The 21827-nt window shown below is 39.5% G+C and overlaps 1 protein-coding gene across 9 annotated transcripts in view; it reads left to right on the top strand.

Moving 5' to 3' along the window:
- NHSL1 (NHS like 1) overlaps positions 1–21827 on the top strand; it is a 244036-nt gene that overhangs the window by 49283 nt on the left and 172926 nt on the right. The gene's annotated exons all lie outside the window — the stretch shown is intronic.

The following is a 21827-nucleotide window of genomic DNA, read 5'->3' as shown; positions in this document are numbered from 1 at the left end:
CCATCCATTTGTTCACTACACTGTCTTCTTTCATTTTGTTTTAAGATCGTAAACTCTTTATGGAGCAGGGATTGTCTCTTATTGTATGTCTGCATAGCTCTGATCCTGACTGAGGCCTCTTGGTACTGTTGTACTACAAAAATAAATACAGATACAGACTAACACGGCTGCTACTCTGAAACCTACAAAAATAAAGACGACTACTTCTTGGGAGTGGTACAGGTGTAAGAAATTAGTAATTCTGACTCCAATGTCAAGGGAAAGGAGGGCAAACTTTAAAATGAGCTCAAGCTCCAAATTATGATCCAATTGAGAATTTCAGATGGCTCATATTTCACTGGCGTTTGGATCTGTAGGATTACTGTGTAGATTTTAAGACAAGATGAGATCTTTGTGATCAGCATGGTAGATGTCTTCCATAGCACAGGCCACAGCATTTCATGCATCAATTCCTGCATCAAGCTCAGTAACTAGTGGCTGACCTAGAGCATCATTTAGAAAGACACCCAGTCTTGATTTAAAGATTTCAAATGATAAAGAATCCACTACATATTTCAGGCCCACCTCAATTCGAAGGGATAAAAATTCTATTGATGTCATGTAAAATGTATTGCAAATAATTCAACACCCCTTCATACTCTGCAGCAGGAATAATAAGTAATCTGCTTACATAATAATTTTCTGAAGCGAGAAACTGCTATAAAATGTATTTTAACAGGAGTAAAACTTGTCTTTCACTATAATAACTCTTGATCCTCCAGTATTATGGGCTTGAGCATGCAGAAGTTAATGGTAAAGCTCCTATGGACTTAAGAGTTGCCAGATGTGACCATGCTTAGCATAGCAAAGGGTTTCTAAGAAAAAGGAGAACCCTACATGCTGAATGGCTGAGCAGGTGGAAATTGTGAATGATTTACAAAGCTAAATAAATGTAAAGCTCTTGGGTAAAATTTTAAAAAGTGTCTAAGTGACTTAAGAACTTAAGAGCCTTAGTGTTAAATGACCTAAGTGCCTAACTTACTCCTAAGGCATCTAACTCACTTAGGTGTTTTTGAAAGTGTTACCTTTCTGTTCTTATGCTTGTAGAAGTTAGATAAATTAGGGATTCCTGTTCAATTATCTGGCTGCAACAATTTTTTTCCACAATATATATTTGAAATTGTACTCTTCCCCCCCCTTCCCTGCTCACATGATTTTATGTGTGGTTACTCAGTTCTCCAAATATAATTTCTCCTCACAGCAATTGATCCAGCTAATGACCCTTGCTTCTTTTCTTCACTTAGCAGTTGCAAAAGAACATGATGTTTCTTTTGCATTCCACAGAAGAGTCTGCCAAATGCATCTTTCAAAAGGGTGAAGATTTCTACCTTCTCCTGTCAAAACAAAAGGAATTCATATTTAATAGGCCTGTCAAGCAATTAAATTTTTTTGCAATTAATTGAGCGATTAAAAAAATAATTGCGTTATTAATCGCACTGTTAAACAATAGAATACCATTTATTTAAATATTTTTGGGTGTGTTCTACATTTTCAAATATATTGATTTCAATTACAACACAGAATACAAAGTGTACAGTGCTCACTTTATATTTATTTTTAATTACAAATACTTGCACAGTAAAAAACAAAAGAAATAGTATTTTTCAATTCACCTGATACAAGTACTGTAGTGCAATCTCTTTATCATGAAAGTTGAACTTACAAATGTAGAACTATGTACAAAAAAACCCAACTGCATTAAAAAATAAAACAATGTAAAACTGTAGAGCCTACAAATTCACTCAGTCCAATTTCTTGTTCAAACAATCAAGTTTGTTTACATTTACAGTGTCACCTGAAAGTGAGGACTGGTGTTCTCATGTTGTAACCGGCGTCGCAAGATATTTACATGCCAGATGTGCTAAAGATGCATGTCCCTTGATGCCATTCCAGAGGACCAACCACCATTCCAGAGGACATGTGTCCATGCTGATGATGGGTTCTGCTTGATAGCAATCCAAAGCAGTGCGGACCGACACATGTTCATTTTCATTATCTGAGTCAGATGCCACCAGCAGAAGGTTGATTTTTCTTTTTTGGTGGTTAGGGTTCTGTAGTTTCCGCATCAGAATGTTGCTCTTTTAAGACTTCTGAAAGCATGCTCCACACCTCATCCCTCTCAGATCCCTCTTCATATTCTTAAACCTTGGGTCAAGTGCTGTAGAAATCTTTAGAAATCTCACAAGCGAAAGTGTTCTTAAAATGGACAGCATGTGCTGAGTCATCATCTGATATTGCTATAACATGAAATATATGGCAGAATGCAGGTAAAATAGAGCCAGAGACATACAATTCTCCCGTAAGGAGTTCAGTCACAAATTTAATTAGCGCAGTATTTTTTTAACAAGCGTCATCAGCATGGAAGCGTGTCCTCTGGAATGGTGGCCGAAGCATGAAGGGGTATACAAATGTTTAGCATATCTGGCACCTAAGTTCCTTCTAAGCTGCGCAGCTGCCTATTAAGCCCGGCTCAGGGCTGCGGCAGGGAGTGATGCCTCTCCCCCAGCACGAATCTGCTGCAGTGAGGAGAGGTGCCCTCCCTGCCGGCCCCAGCACAGATCTGCCCTGGACTTGCCACGGCTGGGGGAGAGGAGCCCCTTCCCTGGCCTGCCGGAGCTGCCAGGGAGAGGAGCCCCTCCCTCGCTCGGCCCAGCCCAGCCTCACCAGAGCTGCTGTGGCCTGGGAGAGGCGCTTTTCCCCCGGCCTTGAGCTGCTGTGGTGAGAGGGCTGGTGGGAGTCCTCTCTCCCCGCTGCAGCCCTGGGGCAGCCTGCACCCCAAACCCCTCGTCCCTGGCCCCACACCAGAGCCCGCACCCCATACCCCAGCCTTGATCCCCCTCCAGTACCCCAATCTGCTCATCCCCACCCCAGAGTGTTGAACCCTAGCCAGAACCCTGAGCCCCCTCCCTCCATCCCTCTGCCCCAGCCCTGAGCCCCCTCCCACACTCCGAATCCCTTGGCCCCACCCCCACCACATGAATTTTGTTATGTGCACCAATATGAAGGTGAAGTGTCACACATCACCTCCATATTGGTGCACATAACAAAATTCATTCCACATATGGACATAAAAAATTAGAGGGAATGCTGTCTGGCATGTAAATACCTTGCAATGCTGGCTACTAAAGTCCCATGCAAACGCCTGTTCTCACTTTCTGGTAACATTGTAAATAAGAAGTGGGCAGTATTATCTCCCATAAATGTAAACAGTGCAAATATTTGTAATAAAAATGTGAGTACTGTACACTTTGTATTCCTTGTTGTAATTGAAATCAATGTATTTGAAAATGTAGAAAAAAAATCCAAAAATATTTAATAAATTTCAATTGGTATTCTATTGTTAAAAATGCAATTAAAACGGCAATTAATCACAATTTTTTAAAATCACAATACTTTTTTTTGAGTGGGGGGCTGTGTCACCCCTGCCTTGCAATCTTGGGTGCCTTATAAAGTCTTGCTCTAGTAGTTCCCACGTGGGCTGCTCGTAAACAGCCTTCCAGCATGCAAGCCACACCCTGAATGTCTGTGTGTAACTATAGCCTGTCCGTTACACACTGGCTCTCACCAGCTTGGTTATGCTGCAGGGTTATCCCAACACAAACCCGGTCTCGGATCTTCCCCCAGAAATGTGTGTCCTGTACTGTCCACCTCTCTCCTGGATGGTACAAATATATTAAGTCTGTTGTTCCTTTAAAGGAATAATATGCCATCTTATTATTTTAAAGAGAGTACCCAGACACTCCAGTTTAAACACACGGGATGAGATAAAACCGTAAAACAAGTTTATTAACTACAAAGAGAGAGATTTTAAGTGGGTACAAGTAATGAGGTATAAAAGTTAGAAATGGTTATAAGAAAAATAAAGGTAAAGCATTTACTAGTGCCTAATTTACCAAACTATGACAGGTTTCAGAGTAGCAGCCGTGTTAGTCTGTATCCGCAAAAAGAACAGGAGTACTTGTGGCACCTTAGAGACTAACAAATTTATTTGAGCATAAGCTTTCGTGGGCCCACAGAAGTTTATGCTCAAATAAATTTGTTAGTCTCTAAGGTGACACAAGTACTCCTGTTCTTTTTACCAAACTATATTAGACTAAGCAAATTTTCTCACCACATGCTCCAGCAGATTACTGACCAAATTCTCAGGTCAGGATTGCTCCCCTGCCACATGCAATAACTGTTTTCCTTGTCAACTTAGGTATGATGACAGAGACAGACAGGAGGAAAGAGGAGGGTGTCCTGGGGTGTCTGCCCCTTCTTTTTCTAATCCTGTCCCCACTTTGAGAAGCATTTCCACTTGAGTGCAAGGTGACAAGCAGTGTATTGAAGAATGGAAACCCCATGCTGTTTCTGTTGCTAAGATGTAGATTGTTGTCCCTGACCCCTTCCTTACCAAAGAACGGCCACTTAACAGGTAATGGTTCATCAGCCTTGTTGACACCTGGCTGAGGCATCAACTTGCCCTTTTTCTCTGAGGAACTGGTTTAGCCACTCCTCGGATTTATCTGGGAAACATTACTTCAGTCATAATTTCGGTTTATATTCATAACTTTACATATAATGTAATTGTTGGAGAAAAACAGAGTTCTCACTTTCTTTTTTGGGTGCAGCAAATCAGATACTTTATTCTCAAGCAATTGCATAGAGGGAGAGAGTGCATTGAAATTCTCTTCAAATCCCTGTCAGTTCTTGCTCTACTTCCACATTAGATTCAGTGTTGATAAATGCAAAGTAATGCACACTGGAAAACACACCAACTATACAGATAAAATGATGGGGGTTTAATTAACTATTAAATCCAAGATCACTTTCTTGAGTGGTATCGTGCCTAGTTTTCTGAAAATATCTGCTCAATGTGCAGCAGCAGTCAAAATAGCTAACAATGTTAGGAACCATTAGGAAAGGGATAGATGATGAGATAGAAAATATCACAATGTCACTCTATAAATCCATGGTATTCCCACACCTTGAATACCTTCTGGGCTCCCCATTTAAAAAGAGATACGTTAGAATTGGAAAAAATACAAAGAAGGGCAACAAAAATTATTAGGGGTTTGAAACAGCTTCCATATGAGGAGAGATTAAAAAGAATGGGGACTGTTCAGCTTGGAAAAGCGACAACTCAGAAGGGACTCTGGTAGATACAAATATAGGACATTAAATCATGAATGGCATGGAGAAAGTGAATAATGAAGTGTAATTTACCTCTTCATAGAACACAAAAACCCAGAGTCACTCAATGAAACTAATAGTCAGCAGGTTTAAAAGGAAGTACTTTTTCACACAACACAAAGTCAACCTGTGGAACTTGTTGGCAGGAGATGATGTGCAGGCAAAAAGTATAACTGGGTTCAAAAAAGAATTAGATAAATTTATGGAGCATAAGTCCGTCAGTGGCTATTAGTAGAGGTCTACTTAAATCACAGAGAAATCACACCTTTTTCACATGTTGGTCACAGCATAAATAGCAAATTTTGCAGATAAGTTCATACAGTATATATACACAAATATTGTACTGTACTACTGTTATGTTTTTAAGTCACCCTGGATAAGGGAGTCTGCTAAATCAGGGGTTCTCAAGCTTTTTTTGCTGGGACTCCCTTTGAAAATATTCAGGCAACCCCGCTCCTCAAAAAAAAAAAAAAAAAAAAAAAGGGATGACTCCCACCTCCATTCCATGCCACCCTTACTTCTGTGCTGCTGCTGATAGTGATGCTGACTTCAGAGCTGGGCAGCTGGAGAGTGGTGGCTGGGCGCCCAACTCTGAAGGCAACGCAGAAGTAAGGGTGAGAATACTGTGACCCCCATACAATAGCCAGATTTCACTGGAGAGACCAGATTTCACTATCCGTGACATGTTTTTCACAGCCGTGAGTTTGGTAGGGCCCTAGCTATTAGCCAAGATGGTTAGGAATGCAGTCCCATGTTCTGGATGTCCTAAACCTCTGACTGCTAGAATCAGTCTGGGACTGCACTACAATGGATGGATCACTTGATAAATTGCCTTGTTCTGTTCATTCCCTTTGAAGCATCTGGCACTGGCCACTATCAGAAGACAGGTTTCAAAGTTGTAGCCATGTTAGTCTGTATCAGCAAAAACCACGAGGAGCACTTGTGGCACCCTAGAGACTATTAGATACTAACAAATTTATTTGGGCATAAGTTTTTGTGGGCTAAAACCCACTTCATCAGATGCATGGAGTGGAAAATACAGTAGAAAGATATATATACATATAGGGTGACCAGACAGTAAGTGTGAAAAATTGGGACGGGGTAGGGGATAATAGGAGCCTATATAAGAAAAAGACCCAAAAATTGGGACTGTCCCTATAAAATCGGGACATCTGGTCACCCTATATACATAGTACATGAAAAGATGGGAGTTGCCTTATCAATTCTAACGAGACAATTCAATTAAAGTGGGCTATTAACAACAGGAGGAAAAAATCACTTTTGTAATGGTAATCAGAGTGGCCCATTTCAAAGAGTTGACAAAAAGGTGTGAGTAACAGTAGGGGGAAAATTAGCATGGGGAAATTAGTTTTTAATTCTTTAGTTCTTCATCCACTCCCAGTCTTTATTCAGGCCTAATTTGATGGTGTCCAGTTTTGCAATTTCTCGTTGGAATCTGTTTTTGAAGTTTTGTTGTTGAAGAATTGCCACTTTTAAGTCTGTTATTGAATGTCCAGGGCAGGGCCGACGAGAGTGTGTGTGTGGGGGAAGCCAGTACAAATTACTCTGGAAGGGGGGGTCTGGAAGGGGGCCTGGGGCCCGGCTTCCCCCCCTCTCGTCGGCCCTGTTTAGTTGGTCCGCCCTTGCTGGGGGGCCCCAAAATTTTTTTTCACTGGGGCCCGAACCCGCTCTCGGCGGCCCTGGTCCAGGGAGGTTGAAGTGGTCTCTGACTGGTTTTTGAATGTTACAATTCTTGACATCTGATTTGTGTCCATTTATTCTTTCGTGTAGAGACTGTCCGGCAATGCCCCTCTGCCATGTGCATTGGCCAAACCCGACAGTCTCTATGCAAAAGAATAAATGGACACAAATCAAATGTCAAGAATTATAACCCAGTATGGCCATTCTTATGTTCTTATTACAAGGAGTTGGATTTAATAACTCTGAAAAGAACTTAAAACCCATGGCATCAGTAGCGAGGCATTTTTGAAGATGAAAAGCATCATACCCTCATCAAGGTGATAAATGTATATTGGACATGAAGACTGTAAGTATAGAGGCTGCAAGAATAATTGGAAAGGTGAGAAACTTCACCAAGTCTTCAGTTTTTTTGGTTTTTGTTTTTTTTCTGAACCAGGTTTACTTGGGTGACAGTTAAGAACTCAGCATTTGACCTGTTCAGTGATGCAGGCATTAGAAAGAATAAAATCCACTTTGATTTATGCTGAGTTTGGGATTTTGAGAATTTGGAATCAGGAGGAAATGAACGTACTCTTAAGCAGTTGTGGATTTGTAGTAGTGGGATCACTACTTAGGACACTACCAAGTGTCTTATCAGTTTAAAGGGGGAAAAAACGTACTCATTTGGACAAAAATTATTTTAAGACTCTCACCAACAAAACAATCTAACTGTGTAGTTCAGAAACAATTCCTGATAGTCTGTGTGCTATATGAAAAAAAAACATACTCCTCTTTTTTAAAAATAAAAATAAGACATAAGGTTCTTTCTAACTTTTTTGTAAGCTGATCAGATTTTGTTATTGAGTATTATGCTATTCATAAATGGATACTCTAAAACTTCCCTGAAACTTGGAGTTTCCAGACCTGGACATGTAGAATAGTTATAGTATTATTGTTGCATCTGAAGAAGTGAGGTTTTTTACCCACAAAAGCTTATGCCCAAATAAATATGTTAGTCTTTAAGGTGCCACCTGACTCCTTGTTGTTTTAGTATTATTGCAATTCACTTCAATCCATTATATTTCATTCTTGCTTATATTAAGAACAAGATTGCGATTGACATATTTGTATTTACCATTTGTGACTGAAAATATATACTGCAACCAGTATATCCAAAGCTTTTAGAAAACATCATATGGTAAAAGAATTGCAGTAGAAACTTTTTTCCCCCGGTACTTTGGCTTCATCTTAGTGTCAATGAAATTGGGCGCATCTTCTTTTCAAAGCGTGTTGCTTGAATATGGGTTGAAATAATAGTATTAAATGAGGATTCATTAAATGGTTAACCATTACAGATAGTGATAATTAATTCTTGAAAGTGTAGTGTAAACTAAACAGCTGATTCTAGGTTCAAGGGGCATGTGTAGGAGACTTATGCCATCATGAATACATAACAGAGCATCATGTGGCCTAGGAATATTATATTCTTGTATCTTTTATTAAGAGATAGTATTTATTTTAGAAGTAAAGCCTTTTCTTATACCTTTGCTGAATTATCAAAAATGTGCAAGTGATAAATAATTTTTAAATTAGGGGCAGCTGTTTCCTGGCTTTGTCACTAGTTGATAGAAAATACTGTACTATTGGCCACTTATTTTTTTCTGAATTTATGGCTGTTTAAAACTCAGAAGCTGTTAGTGCTAAAAGTGGGGAATGACTAAATTCTTGTTGCAAGATAAGGGCTAGATTGCGCTCAAAGCAGGTTTTCCCACATAGGAAACAGGGTGTTCGGTGGTCTTGCACTTGTGGCATTTACTTCTAATTCTCCGACCAGCATACAAGCACATTGCAGTATCTCTCACTGTAAAACCAAAATGAAAAAAATTGACCCTTGACCCCACCTATCTTTTCAATTATCAGTTCCCCCATTTACTGCTAGGCTCATTGATTAACCTGGTTTACAGCTGTGTCTGCCTTGACCCTCTCTCCTCTTATTCCTGGATTCATTCCAGTTTGGCTCCTGCAGTCTCCACTTTACTGAATCTGCTGTCATAAAAATTTCAAACAGCTTCTTCCTGGCCAGGTCTTGGGAGCTCTATTCCATCCTCTTCCTCTAGGAGCTTTCTTCAGCCTGTGATCCTGTCGATCACTTCCTTCTCCTTTACGGTCGTGTCTTCTCTTAGTTCTCCTGCTACCCTTTGACTGCTCTTTTAACATCTCCTTTAGCAGTTCTTTCTGTGGGAATTCTCTTTCTATACAGTAACTCCTCGCTTAACGTTGTAGTTATGTTCCTGAAAAGTATGACTTTAAGCGAAATGATGTTAAGTGAATCCAGTTTCCCCATAAGAATGAATGTAAATGGCGGGGATTAGGTTCCAGGGAATTTTTTTTCAACAGATGAGATGCGCGTGCGCGCGCACACACACACACACACACACACACACACAGTATAAGTTTTAAACAAACAATTTAATACTGTACACAGCAATGATGATTGTGAAGCTTGGTTGAGGTGGTGGAGTCAGAGGGTGGAAGAGGGAGGGATATTTCCCAGGGTATGCCTTACTGCTAAATGATGAACTAGCTCTCGGCTGAGCCCTCAAGGGTTAACACATTGTTGTTAATGTAGCTTCACATTCTACAAGCCAGCACAAATGGAGGGAGAGGAGACAGCATGGCAGACAGAGAGAGACACCCTGTGTGTGTGTGTGAAAGAGAGATGCGCATTTCCCCTTTAAGTATGCTGACCCCATTCTAAATACATTGCCTTTTTAAGTACATCAGCAAGTTGAGACAGCAGCTGCTGCCAACAAGATTCCTCCGTCCTGAGCCCTGGCGCCCTCCCTGCCCCCTCCCCCCCACGCTCTATGGAGAATGGGGTAAGTGGAGGGCAGAAGCAGGGGGGAGGGGGACACCCTGACATTAGCTCCCCACTTTCCCCCACCCTGCACAGCAAGCAGGAGGCTCGTGGGAGCAGCTCCAAGGCAGAGGGCAGGAACAGCACGTGGCAGTGGGGGGAGGGACAGCTGAACTGCCGGCAATTGATAGCCTGCTGGGGGGCTGCCGCACAGGGAACTTAGGGGAGCGGGGAGCTGATAGGGGGGCTGCTGGTCCACCCTGGTTCCAAACCCCCACCAGCTAGCTGCAATGGGCTGCTCTTTTTGCAAGCAGTGGACAAAGCAGGCAGCTTCCAAACAACATTATTAGGGAGTATTGCGCAACTTTAATCAAACGGGTTCTCTAATTGGTCAGCAATGTAACAATGTTAACCGTGACGACTTTAAGTGAGGAGTTACTGTACTTGATCCCTTGGTGACCTCATCTGCACACTTGGATTCCACTGTCATCTCTCTCTCCTTTATCTCTCCATCTGGCTTATTATGTGGTCCTCATCGCTATAATATTTCTTAGCATCTGACTTACTTTCAGATGTATGACTGGTATTGTGCCATCAACTTCAGCTTAACACGACCAAAACTAAACTCATTTTATCAATCAAAAAAATTTGAATTTTAAACAGTTTGACTAAAAATCCTATGTCTTCTTGTTGCTCAACTTTCACTCTTGTTTGATTTAATTTTGCTAGGTCTCCATTTTTCACAGTTAAGTTCCAGGTTTGATGGCATATGAATTTCTAATGTGATCATGCAGGCAGAAAAGAAAAATCTTTCAGGCCTTCTTTATACACAAGTATAGATATTTTAATTGTTCAGCTTGCCTTTAAAGGCATTATATGCAAATTGTTTGACAGTGTTGGTTGGATGAATGAATTACAATTTAATCTTTCCCACCTTCCAAGTTATTTGGAGAACATGAGAACCAGCCTTGTATGCTTTTGGAGTTGTTTTTCCATGAGCAAGGAGTGGTTCCCAGACTGGTTGTTCCTATCTAGATCTAACACTTGAAAGCTTTTTCTTAGGAGCAGAATCTAATTGCAAGTGTAGTGAGAAAGCAGGTATCCTTTTCTATCCTTTTAACTAATCCACACTCAGAAGACGACAGATATTTACAGCATTATTAAGATTGTTGCTTCAAAAGTAACTTCAGGCAACTTCTGTATACACTGAGGTTGTCTTTGGTCTGAATAGTGCGGGTTGTCGGATTTTCAGTGTATTCAGTCTTTAGGGCTAGATAAAAACAAAACTGTATAAAAATCATACACAATAATAACAGCTTATTATTAAAACACACTGAATTTTTTGCTTGTATCTTGACTCACTTGCTTAAGGACTATAACCAAAATAAATGAATGATTAAAACTCCACCCACGTCTGCTTTTATCTTGATTCTGCAGTTCCATCAGGGTGGTGGTAGTTTAACTTCCCTGATAACGTAGAAAACAGGGGGAGGAGAATACTTTATATACTGGTACATATCCAATATTGATACAATGGCTTGTATTATTTCCAGATTAAGCTCTGATTCTTTGTGAACATAAGTGATTACGATTTCCCTATCATCTAATGCATACAACAAAACAGCAGTAAGGAGAACTAAGAGGAAGTGTGCTATGAGCTGTGATTTTATTCTGACCCCTTGACATATCAGTTGGAATGTACCAATTTATCTCGAGTTGAGAGATACAGAAGGTTTTAGCTGTTAGTTGTCAAGGCAGCATCCACATCGTATTATTTTCTGTAATAATTTCACAGGGATCTCAAAAGCTAATATCTTTCTAATGGATCAAATTCTTATCATTACTATTAGTTCCCATTATTGCATTTTTCAATTTGAGAGGTGTGAGTTATAATTTTAGAAGTTGAGTGGATCGAGGACCACAGTATTTTTTTCCCTTAATTGATTTTTTGTTATTTTCTCAAATTTCTGTATCTGACCACCTGGAAGCTTTAATTTATTAGAACAATAGCATAATCTTAAGAACTTAATAGCTGTGGACATTATACATATCCAGAACATTGCTAGGGTTACATATGTAAAGATTTCACATAGTTCATTATACACATAACACTAATTGTCCCACATGAATCCCCAGCTCCCAAGCCACCTCCTAGTACAGCTAAACCATGAGTCTGTGCAGTTTGAGAGAGCCTGGCTTTGTCTGATGGGCATCAGGGACATTGCAGAATAACCAGACACTGAGCTCTTATGTCTGTGTAACTGAGCTGCTATTAATTGTGCTTTCATTAGCTCTTTGGAACAAAGTGATGGAATGTTGGCAACGGGTGCCTTACTGAATTTGATCTGTTCTAATTGAGGGGAAAACTTTCCCATTGAGGAACAGAGTTGTTCCTAAGAGTAGAAAGTGTGTATGTGGGGTTGGGGACTATTTCAAATCTATGTATAGAACTATTTCAACATTATCTGGTTTTTTACTTGTTCAGATGGAGATTGAAGGGAATGGGAGGAATATCAGTGACTCATAACATTGAAGAAATCAAATTTACATTTTAAATAATTTTAATAGAAATGTTTAGATTATCTTTTTATTCCAGTCATATGCCGTCTTCTTAGATAGACAATAATATAATTTCATATGGAGGTGGGGTACAAAAGGTGATTTTATTTAAAAAAACAACAACCCCCCTCACAAATTTTGTGTAATTTATTAGAGATGATCAAGAAAAAAGAAAAGAAAAATATTCTGAAACCCTCCCTCAGTTCAAAATTTTGACCAGCTCTACAGCTGGTTGAATGTGTGAAGAAAGGGGAATTGTCAGTTTCAACAAAAAAAATTCAGTTTATTTTGTAGATATAAAAATGTTAATTTTTTATTTTGAAAAACGTAACCAGGTGTAATAGTTTAGTAACGTTATCTATCATCTATCAATTTTGTAACACACAACAATGACATTCATTAACAAAGAAACTTGAAAACAGGTGATGATAGTAGGTGAGGAAATGGAGATACCTGCGGCTAAGGCTGATAACGAGGGCTGGTATGGGGAATGAATTGAATACTGAAATGCGTAATAAAGAGGAGAGGTACAGGCAACATTAGAGATGCAACTGCTTTATGAAAAGGGACTTGTTAGCATGGGACAGAGAGAGAGGCAGGTCCAGGTTGTCTCAGATTGTTTCTGCTGGTGATATATTTTCTAGTTAGGGTATGTCTACACTGGCAACTGAACAACAAAACTTTTGTCTTTCAGAGGTGTTTAAACCCCCTCCCCCCGCCTGAAAGACAAAAGTTTTGCCGACGACAAGCGCCAATGCGAACAGCGCTTTATTGGCAGGAGCACTCTCCTGCCGAAAAAGCGCCGCTCGTTGGGGATGGAAGCTTTTTATGTCAGCAGGAGAGCCAACAAACAGCAGCTACACCGCGTGACTTTTAGCAGCACGGCTGTAGTGACACAGTTGTGTTGCTGAAAGCTGTGTAGTGTAGACATAGCCGTAGATAAATAACTAACGTTTGATATTCTGGTATGGGAAGAGTGTGTTGTGCAGTAGAGATGCCAGAGTTAGGCATATGTGGTTTCTTTTTCTGGGCTATTGCACTATACTACCCAAATGATCATATAGAGGGCTTGTCTCCCCTAAACAGTTACTTGGCAATTGGCCCATTTTGGATTGTAGAACTTTGAATCAACCTTTCTTCCTTCACTCTGGCCTTTCCCCCCCCTGTTTAAACATGGTTGTAGCTAGAAAAGTTTCACCCCTAAGGGCCAACCCTATATCGGCTGAAATGAAGAGATATGTACACTGAGTAGCTAGCACTCCTCTTCCTCCTGATGAATTTCAGCTTCCTCAGGAGTGTAGCCTCCAGTTACTCTCCTTCACTGGACCAAGATGGATTCTGTAGTGAAATGCCCGTGTGCACCTGCTTTTGAAGGAGCCAGGATAGGGTTTGTGAAGGCCTCTATCTGCCGATTTTGTTTACTTTGTACATTTGAAGGCACTTTGTGTGTGGTCAGTTTCACGGTTGGTCAGTTCCATCACTCTCATAGACTGCTTTGGAAGGACTCTGTTCCCCAGGCTCCCTAGTACAAAGCTGAAGCCGAAGAGGCAGAAGTAGGTGTACACACACCATGAGAAAGGGAAGATCCAAGTATTTTTGGGGTGGAGTTTTGAACCTTCCCACAAGATCCTTATGAATAGCAGAACAGAAGGAAAACCCTTGCATATTTTTTTAATGAGAGCGAAAAAAAATCCCCACAAACAAACAGTGCTAGTACAGCATATTTAAAGAATGCCCTATCAGAATGTTGATTGTTGCAAATTATTTATTTTGGAAGTTGATAGTGTCAGTCTCTAAAATATGTTTTAATATTTTATTTGTTTATTAAAAAGTCTGTTTTCTTCATGTTAATTTAAGTATCTAGACTTCCGCTACAAACAAGAGGGAAACCTACCTTTTGTTTTTAAAAAATCCAACAACCTAATAATCATGGAAGCTTTCATGTCCCAGGAGTCTTATCCTCTTAGATGAGATACTGCATTTTCAAAGCACATTTTTTAGTCTGGAATTGTTGTTGGGATTAGCCATTGTAACACCGATGTCCTCCCTGCGGGGTTACTCCTGCTTTGTCGTGCTTGGCTGCATGTGGAGGAGAAAAAAATCACAGCTCTTGGAGATGCTTTGCCCTGATTATTATCCTTATAGAGGGGCACTGATCCACCTTAGCATTGACTGAGAAGAATGCCTCTGCGAGGAATACACTTCTGGAGGTCCCGGAAAAGAAACAGCCCTTACTCAGGTATAAGAAAGAATTCTATTGGAAATATACCAAGATAGTCTGTCAATTTGCTTCATTTTTTTGCTGTCACAGGTGTGTTTTGAAATATTTTTTTAAGGTTGAGGTCTTTTTTGTATTACTTTAAACAAAATACTATTTAAATATACATACAGTGCAATTTCAGCAGTAGTGATGCTTGGCTTCCAATAGGAGGCTTTGTATAGGCAGTCCTTTAAAAAGCAGAAATACTCTGCTTTTTACAGGGTTTAAGCTGAGTAAAATGCTGGGAGTTGAAGGCTATCAGCAGTCTCTCTCCCTCCTTCCCTCCCCCCCCAGTTTAATGAGGCCCTTTCTCTATTTTTTTCCTTCTATTGTTAGGTGGAAAGCAGCTCAGTTTTCCAATGTGCCTCAAACTTTTGAACGCTGTGAAGTAACGAAGCAGAACATTAAAGCTTTTAAATCCTGGCAATCTACTCAGCGTTTCACAGCACTATTGTCAATAAAGAATGCCTGTGTATTCTCTACGTTGTAATCCCAGAGTGTGAAATTAGATCTGCTACCAATTTCTTTCTTTTTATTTTTTTCTTTAATTCTTTTTGGTATCAAATATATTATGTAGCTTAACAACCCTATCTGTTTCTGGGTATAAAAAGTAGGGGATTACACTTCTGGTAAAAAGATTTTCTCTCTTTCTCTTAGATGTAGAGTTTAATAGTACATTTAAATAGGGTGAGTGCCAATGTGAAGAGTTCAAGGCTGCTGTCCTTATTTAAAAGTAAGTCAAAGGAAGATAAAACAGTATACAGGCTCTGTTTGTTTGAAAAATAAAACAACTCTTGAGTGGAAATCAGGAGAAACTGTCAAAAGGTATTATTTCATGTCAGGTTTAAATTTAAATACTTCAGATAATTATGGCAGGTATAAATTTAGATAATTACAATAGAAACTTTGTAGAGATTCTCTCAATTTCTTAAATGGTTCCTTTTCTATTGAAATTATTGTCAATAAAGAATGTGTGTGTATTCTCTATGTTGTGATCCCCTTGTTTACACTGATGGTTAGTTCTTGCTCTTACTTCTTTTTCACTTTGAACAAGTCACTAAGTCTCTGTGTCTGTATCCTGAGCTGAGAAATGGGGCTAATACTTCTCTGACTATGATATAGGTGCAGTGTGAACCTTGGTAATGTTTATGCAGAGCTCTAAAGATGTAAAGTGATTATGCATTATTATTTAAAAGGGGCAGAATGTTTAAAATGCACTATGTATTAGTGACCAGTCAATTTGAGTAATTTTTACTTTGACCCATATTAATAGATCTACAGTGATCTGTGCATGGATGAGAATGGAAGGACATGAATGGCGTAGAAGAGAGTGAAGGGTGGGAGCAAAATTTTATATATCCATTCCATTTTTTGAATTAGAAGGATACCCCAAAGTTCTGAGTTTCTCTCATCATCATACTTTACATCATTATGAAATCTTTAATATAAAAATTTCCAAGACATAGAAAAATTCCAGTGCAGCTGGGTGAGGGGGAAGTTGTGTTCTCTGCTATGTTGCTTTGTTTCCACTTGTGACATTCTATCTAGAAAATACGAAATTTTTTTAACACATGAGAAGAAATTAATCAAAAAAGTAAAAGTGAGAGAGCTTTTCAGAGCAGGGAGGACGTAGGGCTATAAATCTGTCATAGAGTTGTCTGCTCTGAAGTGGCGTAGTGCTTTAGGAGTAGATGGTGCTTTTGTGGTGAAAATGTGGCTTACTGAGCAATTTAAGAACTCTCATTACTAGACATGAAGAAAGGCCTGGAGAAGGGTGCTGATCTCGCTGCTCTTCAGTGCACACATCTCACTGCAATGGCATTAATGGCCCAGCACACACACCACTATCCTGACCAAGGAAGAGGATCAGGAAAACAATGGCCCTATAGAGGGTGCCTATGGGCCATACTTAGGCTATGTCTACATTTGAGCTGGGAGGTGTGATTCCCAGCTCGTGTAGGCATAGCTAAAAACAGCAGTATAGCCAGGGTAGTACAGGTGGCAGGTTGGGGTAGCTGCCTGTCTACATACCCAGAGTGTGCGGACAGGTATGTACTCGGACAGTTAGTCCAAGCTGCCACCTGTGTTACCTCAGCTACTCTGTCAATTCTAGCGCATTAGCTGAAGGAATCAGCCTCCCAGCTGAAATGTAGATGTTGCCTTAGATCCTTAGGAAGTCATGAGCTGGGTGAAGAGATCACTTGGATTCTGCATAGATTCCTGGTTAGTTCTTTTGTTTTTTTTTTTAATAGTGTGTATTAACTTGTTTGTGCACATCAGAAGCTAATTTGGCTCTGGGTAATTCTGAAACAAATGATTGTCCTTTGATTTTTAACATCCTGTTCAACAAACCGAGATTAAAGGTTGTGGATTCAAGTTTGGAAAAGAGCTATTGGTTCTTGTCTTTCAGAATCACTTAACCTTTTCATCTGATAATGAAGTGGATTTTTTTTAAGAACGATTATCAAAGTGAAGTGTGAAAGATAGCTGCTGTAGAGCAATGTGAATATGCCTTACAATAAAAAAAATTCCAACATATCAATGCACTTTTCTAGCAAATAAAAATGTGGAAATGTTATGACATTTGTAATGTGATGAAACTGTAAGCAAAGGACACTGATATCATGCATATTAGAAACTGAGATGAGAATTTGAAAAATGGACGCTTCTTTATACTGATAAAATGGGTTTGAAGTTCTCCTGCAAAGGCTGTGACCCAACAATAACATTGAAGATTGATTGTTTTTCTTTGTGTTGACTTCCAAAACACTTCTGACTTTCCTTGAGCATTGATCCACAGCTACATTCTAGTTTTGCAATCAAATATAAGATTCTTTTTATAAATGTGAAGTCAGGTTGACCAGGCCTCCAAAGACCCTTCTGTTAATTAGTCTGTCTGCTTGTAGGTGAGACTGGATAATCAAAACCATTGAACTATGTCCCCACATTCTTGTTATAAGAATGCACAGACTTTGAATCTGGAAAATGAATGTAAAGAAATTGCCTAGGTCTTTGCCTCCTTTAGGGACAATTCATATCAAAATCTTGAGTCTTGATACATGCATTGAAGCATCTACTGTAGCACAGCAGTTATCTCTCAGATAATTTGTTACAGCATGCTAGACAATAGCTGGAAATTCACAGTAAACTTGCTGCCATTGAAAAAGTTTGCCTGCCCTTTGTTATTTAGGCTTGTAGTTTAAGGGTGTGTCTGCATCGCTGGTTGCTCTTAGAGTCTTATGTTTGTTATAATAATTGTGACTTTTTTCTCCAAGATGGACTTTGCCACAGTTATTCATGCCTTTTTGATTTCCAGACTGCGTTAATGTAATGCTACCCTTTAAAGAAGCTTCATCAGAATCAGAATGCAGTGGGTCTGTATGCTTAGTGGGGTTCTCTGTAGGGAGCTTTGCAGTCTGCATTGGCTTCCTGCTCATTTCTGGGTATTGATTTGGCTATCTCCTTATCCGTGTACAGCCGCTGCACCTGAGATCAGTGGATACACACTTACTAAAAGTGCATAGATTTAGATTTCTGGGGCCTATTGACAGGATACTGTTAGTTGAGGGTCTTCAACTCGGCAAATTATTCCCACCATTGATTTGATATAGCCAAAGCTTGTTGACTTTCAGGACATAGTGCACAGGTCATCTATTTACTCAGCTTTTGCTTGAGGTGTGTGGAATTTACCAAGGAATCTATTTTCTGGTAGATAATATTTGTACAGGTTACTGATTGCAGGTTCTTCCACTCAAGATATGACTCTAGTCACATTTAAAAAGTTTAGAAAGTAAATGTAATAGAGTTCATAAACTGCTGATCTTCGGGGAGATTTTTGTTCCTTTGTGGGGTTATAGTTTATCAGGAGACAAGTTCAAAGCAGGGTGCACAGATTTATGAGGTGAATGTTCTTAAATTTGTCTCTCAAGATATGTCAGGTGCAGGAAGCTCTATATATGGTATTACGTTAATTCTGGTCCATGTAGAAATAAGGATTATGGCCAACATTCATTGTAATGCTTAAGAATTTCAGTCATATAAACAATTTGCTGGTTAGTAGTGCAGTAGGTTTGTGGCTTGGAAAAATCTTCTGGCTTTCATTACATTATCATTTTAATTGGAATACCAAGCATAACCAGGGGCAAAAACATTGTATGAAAGTGGGAGAATCCACAGGGAGACTCTGTCTCTTTTGAACGTGGCCTTTGGTTTGTGCTTCAGGAGCATATTTGAATTATTTAGTTCTCAGATTTTAATAGCAAGAATTATTAGTACACCAGTACACTACTCCAGGCTTATTTAAAAATAATAGACTACTCAAAATCTGTAAAGTTTTGAAGCCACATTTTAATATATATATAATCCTTTTAAAATTATATATTTTTACATATATGAAGATGTTTTTAAAATATTGCATTTGGATAGAAAGGAGGTGTAGTCCTCTATAATAGTTAGCCTGTATAATGCCTTCCAATGATCTCATAATGTTTTGCAAATATTTGCTGCCACTGAAGTTAATGAGAGTTTTGCCACTGGCTTCAGTGGGAGCAGGCTGAGGCCCATTAATTACTTAAGTCTGGCATCTTTGTTAAGTAGCAGTAATTTTAAAGTTAAGGCGCTAACCTGGAATTCAGGAAACAAGGAGTGAAATCTTGATCAAAGTCAATGTGAGGTTTCTCCCTAGCTCTACCAGACTTGCTTAGTGATTTAGGCCAGTGGTTCTCAACCAGGGGTATGCAGAAGTCTTCCAGGGGGTACTCAGTTCATCCAGATCAGTGTTTCTCAACCTGGGGGGTTGCAACCCCGAGGAGAGTCAGGGGACAGGTTTTTTTTTTGGGGGGGGGGGGGTTTCAAGTTCAGGGTCGGCATTAGGGTGGCAAGCAGGGCCATTGTCCGTGTCCCGGGTCCCCCCCCGTTCCCCCATCCACCCCCCGCTGTGCGCACGCGAAACTAAGTTACACCCTTCAGCTCTGGACAGCAGAGCTCGGACTTCAGCCCTGCTGCATGGGTCTCCGGCTTTAGACAAGGCTCACAAATGAAAAATAGGCTCAAGTACCACACTGAAATGTAAGTACAATATTTATATTCCAGCTGATTTACTTTATAATAATTATATGGTAAAAATGAGAAAGTAAGCAATTTTTCAGAAATAGTGGGCTGTGACACTTTTGTCTGATTTTGTAAGCAAGTCGTTTTTAAGTGAGGTGAAACTTGGGGTACTCAAGACAAATCAGACTCCTGAAAGGAGTACAGTAGTCTGGAAAGGTTGAGAGCCACTGATTTAAGTAAGTCTCTTCACTCTCCTCTTCAGATTTCTCTATCTGTAATATGAAGGTAATGACACGCTATGGGTAGTTGTGATGCTTAGCTCATTAATAACTGCAAAGCAGTTTTAGATTTTTGGATGGAAGGTGATAAAGGAATATTGATGATTATTATGACTATTATTGTTCCATAAACAGACTAGTAGAGGAAAATTGATTCTCCTCCGCACATTAACATGCCAGTGGAAATTTAAAATAAAAAATAAAACTATATAGGAAGGAGGAGGGGAGACAAACCAGACACAAATTTCCATTAGCTGTATTTAAAGAGCTGAATTTTTTAACTGGGTGGCCATTTCCCTCTATTTAATGATTCATGGCTGCAATGATTATTCTCATCTGTGGCAGAAAATTACTGAATCACTTTCCCACTTTTGTAAGTGTATCTGTGTGTATATGTAAGAAGACATGGTATCATATACCAATGAGTACAGGAAGTGTTATTTTTTGGAGTATTGGAAGCCAGAGATTTTAGTGAAAGAATATAGACTTTTAAATGTCGTTCAAATCGGTTGATTGTATATACTCCGGACAGTGTGGGATTTCCATGCAAGTTGTGTAACCAAGACATGTCTTAACGCTTTGCCTTCTGTAGCCTGGGGAACAATTCTGGGCTTGAAATTTTGTTAGCTGAGGTTATGTGACGTGACAGATCATTCTTATCCACATGAGACCAGCCCCCCTCTTCCTGTCAGTGCGGGGAGTGACTTATTAACTACAGTTTTTTAATGCGGTTTAAAAAAACACAGTTGATATCGTCTCATTTGTTGGAGGAGAACAGAACAGAGATCAATATTGAATTAGAAATTATTTATTCAGCAATAAAGAAACTTTTAAAAAGTATTTGTGATTTTTGTTTTGTTTTTAATTATAGATCCATATTGATTTTTGTTGTGGTGGTTTGTTGTTTTTGTAAGTGTACTGTTATGAACGTTTATAGTATGCTAAAATGCTGTCCTCTCACTAACATTGAAAAGTCTGCTTTCTAAGTTGTGTCAAAATTTGTTAGATTTCTTAAATCACTGTGTGTAGCTCCGGTGTTTTGCAGTGTAGCTGCTCTCACTCAAGTGAGGCTAGCTGGAGAGGAATAACTCGAGTGTACTAAGGCCATGTCTACACTACCACTTATGTCACTCAGGTGTGTGAAAAAAACACCCCCCTTATTGATACAAGTTTCATTGGCATATGTGGTAGTTTGCACAGCGCTATGTCGGTGGGAGAGCTTCTCCTGCCAAAATAGCTACCGCCGCTCTTTGAGATGGTTTTATTATGTTGATCGGAGAGCTCTTTTCTGTTGGCATAGAGAGGCTACACGAGCGATTGGTACAGCTGTAAGCTCGCTAGTGTAGACATGGCCTAACTCGAGCTAACTGTTACAGTGTAGACAAGCCCTTACATGGCAATATTATTGGGTTTAATTTACTTTGGTTTCCCCAAAGATAGTCATTTATTATTAAATCGTAAACACTTCTTGAGTAATTCCTCCTAATTAGTCATGTGATGGGCATGTCACTGAATAATGACACCATGTGGAGCGGACAATTCCTTTTTTCCTGAGGGTGCTGTACTTGAGTAATCTGTGAGATTGTGCTAACAATTAGCCTGTACTCGGGATTCTGCATTAAGGCAGATATTGAATGATTAAAGAATTGTTGGTTAAAAGTTCATTTAAAAAAATACACCTCTACCTCGATATAACACTGTCCTCGGGAGCCAAAAAATCTTACTGTGTTATATTGAACTTGCTTTGATCCACCGGAGTGCGTAGCCCCGCCTCCCTGGAGCACTGCTTTTCCACGTTATATCTGAATTTGTGTTATATTGGGTCGCGTTATATCAAGGTAGCGGTGTATTATTAAAGTGGTTTTGGTTTCAATTTGTAACTTAAGTTACAAGTTACATTTTAAATTCCCGTGGCATGGTTCAGTTTTAAGTT

This window comes from Chrysemys picta, chromosome 3 (assembly GCF_011386835.1).
Source record: "Chrysemys picta bellii isolate R12L10 chromosome 3, ASM1138683v2, whole genome shotgun sequence".
In the NCBI taxonomy this organism is placed as follows: Eukaryota; Metazoa; Chordata; order Testudines; family Emydidae; genus Chrysemys; species Chrysemys picta.
Note: the sequence above shows the minus strand (reverse complement) of the source record. Positions and strands in the feature narration are given on the sequence as shown.